The sequence below is a fragment of the Salarias fasciatus genome, chromosome 14 (assembly GCF_902148845.1).
Source record: "Salarias fasciatus chromosome 14, fSalaFa1.1, whole genome shotgun sequence".
In the NCBI taxonomy this organism is placed as follows: Eukaryota; Metazoa; Chordata; class Actinopteri; order Blenniiformes; family Blenniidae; genus Salarias; species Salarias fasciatus.
The window spans coordinates 37,583,696-37,595,182 of record NC_043758.1 but is presented as its reverse complement, the minus strand read 5'-3'; positions in this window follow the sequence as shown (position 1 = coordinate 37,595,182).

Below are 11,487 nucleotides of genomic sequence, written 5' to 3'. Positions count from 1 at the left end.
CTCCACAACAGAGCGGACAGGACTGAGGCCGGTCAACGTTCACACCAGCAGCGAACCGCACCGAGACCGCCTCCTTGAGGAGGTCTCGGTACAGTTCTTTGTCCCAGACCAAAACTAACTGGTCCGCTTTCACACCAACGCAAACGAACCGAACCTGCAGGAGTTGGGAACTCTAGTCCGCTTCAAGCGGACCAAATGCTGTAGGTGTGAAAGCACCCGAAGTCTCACGGCTGGCCTGGGAATACTTTGGGACCCTCCCGGAAGAGCTGGGGGAAGTGTCTGGGGACATGGAAGTCTGGGCATCTCTGCTTATACTGCTGCCCCCGCGACCCAGTCCCGAATAAGGTAAGGTAAGGTAAGGTACTTTATTGGTCATTATACAGTGAATGTACAACGAAATTTTGTTCTCTGCATTTAACCCATCCATCGATGCCACTGAAGCATTCCGTATGGAGCAGTGGGCAGCTGCGGGGAGCGCCCGGGGACCCATCTCCAGATGTGGAGTCAGGTTAATGGTCAGAATCACCTGACTGGAGGATTGACCTATGGTGCATGTTATCGGTTGAGGGGGGAAACCGGAGATCCCGGAGGAAACCCATCCAGACACGGGGAGGAACATGCAAACTCCACACAGAAAGGCCCGCACGGTCCAGGGATTGAACCTGGGACCTTCTTGCTGTGAGGCAAGAGCGCTAACCACTCAGCCACCGTGCTGCCAATAATAAGCGGTAGAAAATGGATGGATGGATGTATAAGTACCCTCAAAGGTTCAATAACTGTATTAATGATGTGAATAACTTTATAACCATCAAATTCAAGTCCTATTGAACTTCATGAACATAAATAATTCAGTCTAATATATCTTGGCTGCTTGGCAGTTGTTTGTTGAGTGTTGCGTTGATAACCATCAGTTTACAGTTGACATCAAAACTTCGCCTCTGCTGTTTGTTCACTTGTCTAGCGTTGGAGCCTCTTCGTTCCAGACGGTCACGTTACTCCACTTTTCGTCAGATCCTGCTAAAGACATTTTTAGCAAACATACAAGCTTCACTGTGACGCTTCAGTCTCCTCCTGGTTACCGGTACTTTGGCTCCGTCTTGCTCCGTGGATGTGTTAACGACAATCAAGTCCTCGATTCTTATACAACCCCATTTTTGAGAATACAATTTCTGGAATAAAATATCGTCCTTTAGTCGGGCCAATATGGTAAATATTATATGCTCAACAACTGTTGCTGTTAATAATAGCAGATGTTAACCTAACAAACGGTGAGGCAACTTTATGTGCAAACGCAAAACTTTTACGCGTGCGCGTAAAGTTCTTTACGTGAGCACGTAAAGTTCCTTACGTGAGCATGTAAAGCTTTTAAGGGAGCGCATAAAGTTGTTTACGTGAGCACTTAAAACTTTTAAGGGAGCACGTAAAACTCAGCTCCCATCTGTAACGCTCCTGTCCGCGCGGATCCCTTCGCAGACATCTGTGCACAGCCCAAATTTTGAGACCGCATTGCGTGTACCGCTATACGCATGCGCCAGAGCCACAGCAAACATCGCCGTGATGATGGCTGGTCTTGATTCAGCTGCACCAGCAGCTGATGGCATGGCTATATATTAATGGTTCAGAAGCCCCGCAATTTTGGCAAAAAAGAAACTTTTCCGAGCTGGATATCGATCCTCTCAGGTCTGAGGTGGAGGTAAATAAGGAGGAGCTCTGTGGAAGACTAAAACATGGAATTAAAGGAGGATAGAAAAACATTGTCTGGAGGAAGATCACAGCTGCAATTAGCAGCATCGCCGTGGACGAAGACACCGGCTGAGGTTTGAACAGATTATAGGTCCTTTAATGTAACTCTGATATAACAAATAAGGAGGCTTACACAGCTCATATTTTTATTGTTTCGTTTATTTATGTCTCATACAGCAGCTGCACCATGGCCAGGTCCCCGCCCCCCCAATACACACACCCAGTACCGAACCGGTGCAGAGCAGGACACGGGACCGAGCGGTGCTGCTGGACCGAGAGCAGCCGTCATCATGGCAGAGATCCTGGAAAGATAAACAGAAATCTGCCATTTATTGGCCGCAGTAGTGACCAATAATCAATAATACACTGAATAAAATTAATGACAAGTTGTCAAAGTCTGAATAAAATGTTTGACTAAACGTTCACTGTCTGTATTTAATCTTCCCTCAGCTAATATGTTATATCTGGGCTACTGGCATCACATTTTATTTACAAGATGACAAAAAATATATACATAAAAGAAAGTAATACAACATTGAATGAAAAAGGAGCAGAAAGAAGAATAACTTATGTCTGCCCCTTCTTTCATCAGTTTATATTTTTACATATTTTCACAATATTTACAAACACCATCATCTTTTTCACCTGATTTTACACTCATTACACACACCTATTATTTTTTTTCTGTATCTACCTCTTCTTTATCCAACCACTTTTATTCCGTCTCCAATTTCAATCATTATCTGTAATCAAAATTCCAAAACCAATTCCATTCTGTTAGAATAAAATTATGCAATGTTGGACACATAATCTCATGTGTCCAACATAATTTTCCAGTAATGTAGTTTTTACATTTCTTTTAAATGCTGTGATTGTTCGCATTTCTTTTATTTCTTTCTGAAGGGCATTGCACAGATTGGTTCCCTTAACCGTCACAGTGCTTTCCATTATTTTTGTTCTGAATCGGGGTTTCTTAAAAATGTCAGTCCCTTTTAGATTATAACAACTTTCTCTTTGTTCGAATCTTTCTTGAATTTTTCCTAGTAACATGTTCCTATTAGCTTTATATAATATCTGAAGTATTTTATAGTCAACTATATCATCAAATTTTAAAGAATTATACTTAATGAATAGTGGGTTTAATGGGTCTCTATTTCTGTTATTATTTATCACTTTCAGAGCCTTTTTTTTGCCAAATGAACGAGGTTGTATATGAGTTTTACAGGTCGTCCCCTAAATTTTTACACAAAATTAAGTTACATATGGAATAATTAATGATTTATATAAGTTAAGTAATGCTGACCAATTTAAAACTGCTTTTACTTTATGTAATACTGCGATGGATTTAGCTATTCTATTTCTAATATAATTTATATGTGACTTCCAGCTAAGGTCTTTATCAAAAATAACACCTAAAAATCTGGTTTCCTGTATCCTTTGAATTTCTATCCCATCTATTTTAATTGATATATCTATATTATTTCCTCTATCATTAAACAATATAAAATTAAAAACAAACTTTTTGTTTTATTTTATTTTCCTGTTTTCTTACTTCTCTACTCTTTTTATTTATTTTTATTTATTTATTTATTTTTTATTTTTATTATTTTTTTTCCTCCGAATTATTATTTTATTTATTTATTTATTTTTAGACCATAATTTCTAGTGTTCTTGAATAATCTTTGCTTCTTCTTTTTTTTTTTTTTTTTTTTTTTTTTCGTCTGTGTATACTAAGGATGACAATTACTTGTAAGGATTTTCCACTTTTATTTTGTTTCAAGCAGATTTTATCACTTCTGCTGAATATTACAGATGTACATGTGTCTGTTTTTGTTTTTTGTTTTTGGTTGAACAGTTATAGGTGGTCTGCCTTATTCTGAAGAATCCTTTATATACAATTTTGGACTGCCATGACCATTATTCGGATGCCTTAATTTTGGGGACTTGGACTTTTGATACTTCAACCAAGTTGGAAGTTCCCCAGGTGTGTTGGACACCCTTGTGCAATGGACACTGGATTTTTTTTGTTAATATGGGATATTCTAAGGCCAATGGGATTTTTTTTATTTTTTTTATTTTTATTTTTTCATTTTATTTATTTTTACTCCTTTTTTCCTGTTTCTGTTCTTTTCTGCCTTTTTCTTTTATTTCACTTTTTCAGAGACCTGCCATACCCACCTTATTTCTCCAGGTTCCCGTCAGACGCTTGGTACCTCCCCTCCCCCATCTCTATAAATGACACAAGGTATGACAACCGCGGGCACAACACTTAGGTTTGTTTCGTGGAATGTGAAGGGGATGGGAAACATTATTAAATTGCAGCGTGTAATGACCCACTTAGACCAACTCAAAGGTGATATTTACTTCGTTCAGGAAACTCATATGCTCAATAAGTATGTTGCACGACTTAAAAGGCGCTGGGTTGGGGATGTTTTTCATTCAACATTTAATGGTAAAGCCAGGGGGGCCGCCATACTTATTCGTAAAGGCCTCCCCTTCAAATTAGAGAAATCAGTTTTGGATCCAAATGGTAGATATGTCATGGTTTCTGGGCGACTTCGGGAAATGCCTTTTCTTTTTGTTTGCGTATACGGTCCCAATTGGGATGACAGTCTTTTTGTATCTAGGTTGTTCTCCTCCTTCCCAGACATTCGGGATCACCATGTAGTTGTGGGGGGCGATTTCAATCTTGTACAAGACCCTCTATTGGACAGATCTTCTAACAAGCCCGCCCCTCTCACAAAAGCGGCAAAGACGCTACTCTCTCTGTCCCAGCAGTTTGGGCTCACTGACCCATGGAGACATAAATTCTCACAGTCTAAAGTTTTCTCCTTTTTTTCCCATGTTCACCATTCTTATTCTCGGATCGATTTCTTTCTGTTCGATGTCAGGCTTTTGGCCAAAATAGTTTCTACGGATTATCATACCATTGCAATATCAGACCATGCCCCAGTCTCTATTGATTTAGCACTGCCCTTTCAATCCGCTCGGATTAAACAATGGAGATTTAATTCCGTGCTGTTAGCTGAGGAAACCTATAGAGAATTTTTACATTCACAACTTTCCCTGTTTTTTGAACTAAACGATTCACAGGACATAAGTAGAAGCAGTCTATGGGAGGCGTCTAAAGCCTATATCAGAGGCCAACTTATTTCCTTTGTTTCCAATAAAAAGAGAAATGAGACCGCCCGCATTAAACAACTTCTGAAGGAAATTAAGGAGGTTGACCAACGGTATGCCATCGATCCTGCTCCTGATCTCTATAAAGAACGACTCTCTTTACAGACGGAGCTTGATTTGATTTCTACTACAGCTGTTAGGACTGCATTACTTCGATCTAGGCAGCGTTTTTATGAGTCCGGAGATAAAGCCGGCAAGCTTCTTTCCTATCAAGCTCGAGCAGAGGCATCATCTAGATTAATTTCAGCTATAAGGTCTGACTCTGGTGTAGCTCTTACTGATCCTAGTGACATAAATAAAACCTTTGTAGAGTTTTATACCACTCTTTACACATCGGATTCTCCACCTCTTCCGGATAACATATTAGATACAATAACCTTTCCTCAAATATCAGTAGAATCAGCAGAAGCCCTAGGCTTACCCATCACTATTCTGGAAGTTCAGGAAGCCATAGGTTCCCTCCAAAGTTCCAAATCGCCAGGGCCCGACGGCTTTACTACGGAATACTACAAAACTTTTTCCCTTATACTTAGCCCTTTTCTTAGAGACATGTATAATGAGGCCTTTTCTCTTGGTCGGTTACCCAGTACCCTGTCGGAGGCCACAATCTCTCTGCTTCTTAAGAAGGACAAAGACCCCTTATCTTGTAGTAGCTATAGACCGATATCTTTGCTGAATGTCGATTTCAAGATTTTGACGAAGGTTTTGGCTTCACGTTTACAGCGGGTTCTATCCCCTATTATAGACTTAGATCAGACAGGTTTTATGCCCAATAGGCAATCCTCATGTAATACTAGGAGGCTTTTTGACATTATCACTACCCCTGGAACTGCGGTGCCTGAGGTTGTTGTGTCCCTCGACGCAGAAAAGGCCTTCGACAGGGTGGAGTGGGGCTTCCTGTACACGGTGTTGTCCAAATTCGGGCTGGGTAAGACCTTTGTGGATTGGGTTAGACTTCTCTATTCTTCACCCCGCGCTTCTGTTCGGACAAATGACACTCTCTCCCCTTCCTTCCCTTTATGTCGTGGTACCAGACAGGGCTGTCCCCTGTCCCCACTATTGTTTGTCTTGGCTATCGAGCCCTTAGCCATTTGGTTGCGCTCTGAGGCCTCGTTTAGAGGTATAACTAGACACAATACTATACATAAGGTCTCATTGTATGCTGACGATCTTCTTCTCTATGTCTCAGATCCCGTTTCTTCTTTTCCTACAATTCTAAATGTCCTTAACAAATATAGCCGTATATCGGGCTACAAGCTCAACTATCAAAAAAGTGAACTCATGCCTGTCAATGCACTTGCCAAATCACTTCCAACTACGATTGTTCCATTTCGATGGTCATGTAATGGTTTTCGGTATTTAGGTATCCAAATTACACCATTCTTGTCAGACCTGTACCGTATGAATCTAACCCCTTTGATGGAGAAGACCGTGGCAGATTTTGCTCGCTGGTCAACTCTGCCTGTTTCGCTGGCGGGGCGAATAAGTTTGGTGAAAATGGTAGTTCTCCCGAAGTTTCTCTACATGTTTCAACATCTCCCAATATTTCTTAATAAGTCCTTTTTTGTTAAATTAGATAAAACTATCTCAGCTTTCTTATGGGCGGGAAAACCGGCCAGAATTCGTAAATCAGTTTTACAGTCCCCTAAGGAGAGAGGAGGGTTTGCCCTCCCGATCTTCAGGCATTACTATTGGGCTGCGAATGTACAAAAAATTTTATTTTGGATGTATGATGAAGAGGACTCTGTTCCGATCTGGGTGCATTTAGAGAAAATGTCTTCGCCATTTTCTTTTCGGTCTATTTTATGTTCACAACTTCCCCTGCCACGACTGCATGGTTGTCCTGTTGCCTCAATTTCTTTGAAAGTATGGGGTCAACTTAGGAAGCATTTCGGTCTTGTCGGCCCCTCAGCTCTTACATCTGTATTTAGAAACTGCGCGTTTGGACCATCCTTAGACAGGGGATTTAAAATCTGGTACAACATGGGCATTAAGTCAGTTATAGATTTGTATACAGATGGCGTATTCTCCTCCTTTGCCCAACTGTCTGATAAATATCACCTTCCGAGTCATAATTTTTTCCGTTTTTTCCAAGCCCGGGACTATGTCAAGAAAGTGTTTCCGCATTTTCCGAACCGTCCTCCAGAAACCCTTTTAGACTCTCTTCTTCTGGTTGACCCTACCATCAAAGGGGGTATATCAATTATTTACAAACTCATATGGTCAGAAATATTAACACCCCCCGATATTCTTAAAACTAGTTGGGAGGAGAGTCTTAATATAACAATTACAGAGAAACAGTGGAACTCTGCATTGGCACTTGTTTACGCGTCTTCGATTTGTGCTCGACACAGATTAATTCAATGCAAGGTCATTTATAAGGTACACTATACTAATTCAAAATTAGCCAAGATCTATCCCTCGGTAAAAGACGAGTGCAGCCGTTGCCACCTTTCTCCTGCCGATCATTCGCACATGTTCTGGGCATGTCCAAACTTGCAACAGTATTGGGCAGAAATATTTAATACACTGAGTGAGGCATATGGGTTTTATGTTACGCCCAACCCTATCTCTGCGATTTTTGGTGTCTCCCCTTCCTCAGATCTGCCAAAAGCTTTAAAGCGGGCTATATCATTTACCACACTCTTGGCTCGAAGATTAATTTTACTCAATTGGAAGGTTTCCCATTCCCCTTCACATGTCCGATGGATCCGTGAGGTGCTTTATAATCTTAAAATTGAAAAGCTGAGGTTCTCTATCAGAGGCTCAATCAAGACATTTCATGCCACTTGGGGCCCTTTTCTGCGGTACTTTGATTCTCTAAATTTTCCTCAGAATATCGATTAAACAACATGAGAGGATGGGGGAGGGACTGTGGTATTAGGCTAAGCTGAAATTGAACTCTTAAGGTTTCTCTCTTATCTATGTACTATATTGGTATGTTTATTTATTTTATTTTTATTTATTTATTTTATTTTTTATTTATTTATTTAATTTAATTTATTTATTTTTGGCCTGTGGGTTGGGTGGGTGGATGGGGATGGGTGTTGACAGACATCATTTTTTATTTTATCCTGCCTTTCATGAACCGATATACTGTCTGTTTTGTTCATTGAAAATGTTCCATAAATAAAATTGAAAAAAAAAAAAAACAATATAAAATTAGTTTTTTTAAAGCTATGGTGCGTAACTTCGGTCGCCCTCTAGCGGAATTCTGCGTTCTTTCAACAATAAAGCAGGCGCTTCCACATGACGTACGCCCAGGTGTCCTCGGTGCCTTATTAATTGTAAATATAATTAATAGTGAGTTGATCACTTACAAATACTTTATCAATGATTTACTAATGCTTTATAGTGTGCACTTATTATAAAGTGTTACCGGAACATTAACTTCCCCCATGCTCACCTCCATCTGTGGACAGGATGACATGAGCTTAGGTGCTTCTTCCAACCCACTTGAAACAACCTCTGAGCCAGTGGCTACTCCCCCAGAACTGTGGCTCTACAATTCAGCGAGTGCTAGTTGTCCGGGTGCTGACTGCCTGCTGGATGGCTGAGGCACAGGCGAAGAGGGCCAGGTGCAAGAAACACGTACGCCATCGCAGTCATTCGCATAGTGACCAGGCTGCTGGCAACCATTGAAGTCCCCCAGGTCGGCGCTGAAGGACCAGGAGACATGGTCCCGTTTAAAAGAAGTGATCATTTATTAAATATCAAAAACCTCAAACACACACCCGAAGGGGAGAAAAGGGAGTCCGATCAGAGGCCGAGGCTTACCATTGGTGCAAAGAGGGTTCAGAAGATGAAGGCCTCAGAGGGATCACCTGAGTCACATGTGGACACTTTCACTCTCAAAAATAAAGACGAACACACTGAAACCAAGTAGTCCACAGCACAACACGCAGGAGGGAGACACCAGCACCCAGGGACACCCGCACCGCCACCGCCACCGTCACCGTCAGCCTGAAACTATCCTTTGTACTGTCAGTGGTCATTTAGATGGTGCCTTAGGATTCAAGTGCTTCATTATCGTGCAAACTTTTTTTGCAAAGTTTACTCAAAACCAGGCTTTCATCAAGTTTCCCATCAGGTAGTTTTTATTTTAAAGTCCGAGTTAAGCAGAAATAAATTTGTGTTATGAGTTTGTCACACTGCATAAACATGTGTCATTAACCACTGAGCCAAATTTGAATGATTAAAAAAATTGCCAAGTATATAAAATAAGGTCCGGGGCCCCTTGTTAAGGGCCGTCCGGTCTTTGTATGACCGGAGTAGGAGTCTGGTCCGCATTGCTGGCAGTAAGTCGGACCTGTTCCCGGTGCATGTTGGACTCCGGCAGGGCTGCCCTTTGTCACCGGTTCTGTTCATAATCTTCATGGACAGAATTTCTAGGTGCAGCCAGGGGCCGGAGGGGGTCCGGTTCGGGAACCACAGGATTTCATCTCTGCTTTTTGCAGATGATGTTGTCCTGTTGGCTTCATCGAACCCGGACCTACAGCATGCACTGGGGCGGTTCGCAGCCGAGTGTGAAGCGGCAGGGATGAGGATCAGCACCTCCAAATCCGAGGCCATGGTCCTCGACCGGAGGAAGGTGGCTTGCCCTCTCCAGGTTGGTGGAGAGACCCTAGCCCAAGTGGAGGAGTTCAAGTATCTTGGGGTCTTGTTCACGAGTGGGGGACGGATGGAGCGTGAGATTGACAGGCGGATCGGTGCAGCGGCTGCAGTGATGCAGTCGCTGTATCGGTCCGTCGTGGTGAAGAAGGAGCTGAGCCGAAAGGCGAAGCTCTCAATTTACCGGTCAATCTACGTTCCCACCCTCACCTATGGTCATGAGCTTTGGGTCATGACCGAAAGGACAAGATCCCGGATACAAGCGGCCGAAATGAGCTTCCTCCGTAGGGTGGCTGGGCGCTCCCTTAGAGATACGGTGAGGAGCTCAGTCACCAGGGAGGAGCTCGGAGTAGAGCCGCTACTCCTCCACATCGAGAGGAACCAGCTGAGGTGGCTCGGACATCTGTTTAGGATGCCTCCTGGACGCCTCCCTAGGGAGGTGTTCCGGGCATGTCCCACTGGGAGGAGACCCCGGGGAAGACCCAGGACATGCTGGAGAGACTATGTCTCTTGGCTGGCCTGGGAACGCCTTGGGATCCTCCCAGAGGAGCTAGAGTAAGTGTCTGGGGACAGGGAAGTCTGGGCATCCCTGCTGAGACTGCTGCCCACGCGACCCGGCCCCGGATAAGCGGTAGAAAATGGATGGATGGATGGATGGATGGATAAAATAAGGTCTCAAAATCATGTAAAAACCAGCACTTCTCTCTGCTGTGAAACGCTGGGGGCATGTCAGTTAGAAGCGCTGGAGTGACGCCCACAGCGGGAGGGGAGCTGCCTCCAGCTGGGTCCGAGATGGACCCAGCCCTACCAATTTGAGCCATCAGAGCCAAAACTGAATCTGAGTCAGATGCCGAGAGTGCTCAGCCTCGTTCCTCACAGTGTCCATCAGAATGGTCATTGATTTGTTTTAATTAAACAGTGGGATTCCCCCGGTCCGCACCAGTTCTCAGCCAGCTGCTAGGCGCCAGCCGAGTCGACCCGCGGCTCCGGGTGGGGGAGCCGTGGGTCCGCGGCGGGGGAGATCCGCGGGAAGGGCCCGGCGCGCGTCCAGAGTCGCCACCGCCGACCCGACCCCCTCCGAAACCGACACGCCTTCCGCGGCGGCGTCGGACACCGCGCCGCGGAGGAACCCCCGCGACCCCCGGGGAGAAGGTCTCCCTGACCCGGCCGCGCCTTGCGACGCGGTGGCGGGCCCGGGGTGAGCCGACGCCCCCCGGAGACGAGGGCAACCCGCGAGGCGGGCCGCGCGGGTGTATTTAGCTCACGGCATCGTTACCCTGCACACTGTGGCACCCAGGAAAGATGCAGGAGCGACGTGGAGGTGACATGCCTGGTTAGCTGACTGGTTAGCTAGCTGCAAACTGTCGTACGAGATGCTATCCGAGACTCGAAAGCTAGCGGGGAAACCACCGATGCTAATGCGCTAAATGTTTTTATATCGCTCAGTATCCGGGGGGGCGGGTTTATGCCAATGAGGGCCGCGTTACGTAACGCGGCCCTCATGTCTGACACGCCCATTAAATCCTGAACACAGAAGCGGTGAAAAAAAGTCTGTGAAGTCTACCTCCAAAATTAAATCATTAATAGAGGAATGGCTTTTATATGTTGTAAAGAAACACATTTATGACTTATTTAAGGTGTTTAAAAGAAAATGGCTGATTTTGGTTAACTCGGACTTTAAGTTAAATTTACCTTCCATCACTTCTGGCTGGGAGCTGAGCTGTGACATGTACGTCAGTGTAACCAGTGTAGCTGCCAGGAAACTGGACGCTGACAAACATTCTGCTGTGTTCAGAATGCAAACTAAATGAAATGCATTTTTAAAAAATGAACTTGTACTATTCTAACTGGAATTAATGCGCCCCACTCACTCCTAATTGCAAGTGATTTTTTTTTTTTTTTTTTTTAACGTTTCTTTTGTTTAGTTTGTATCTTTTGCTCTGGACACAAGAT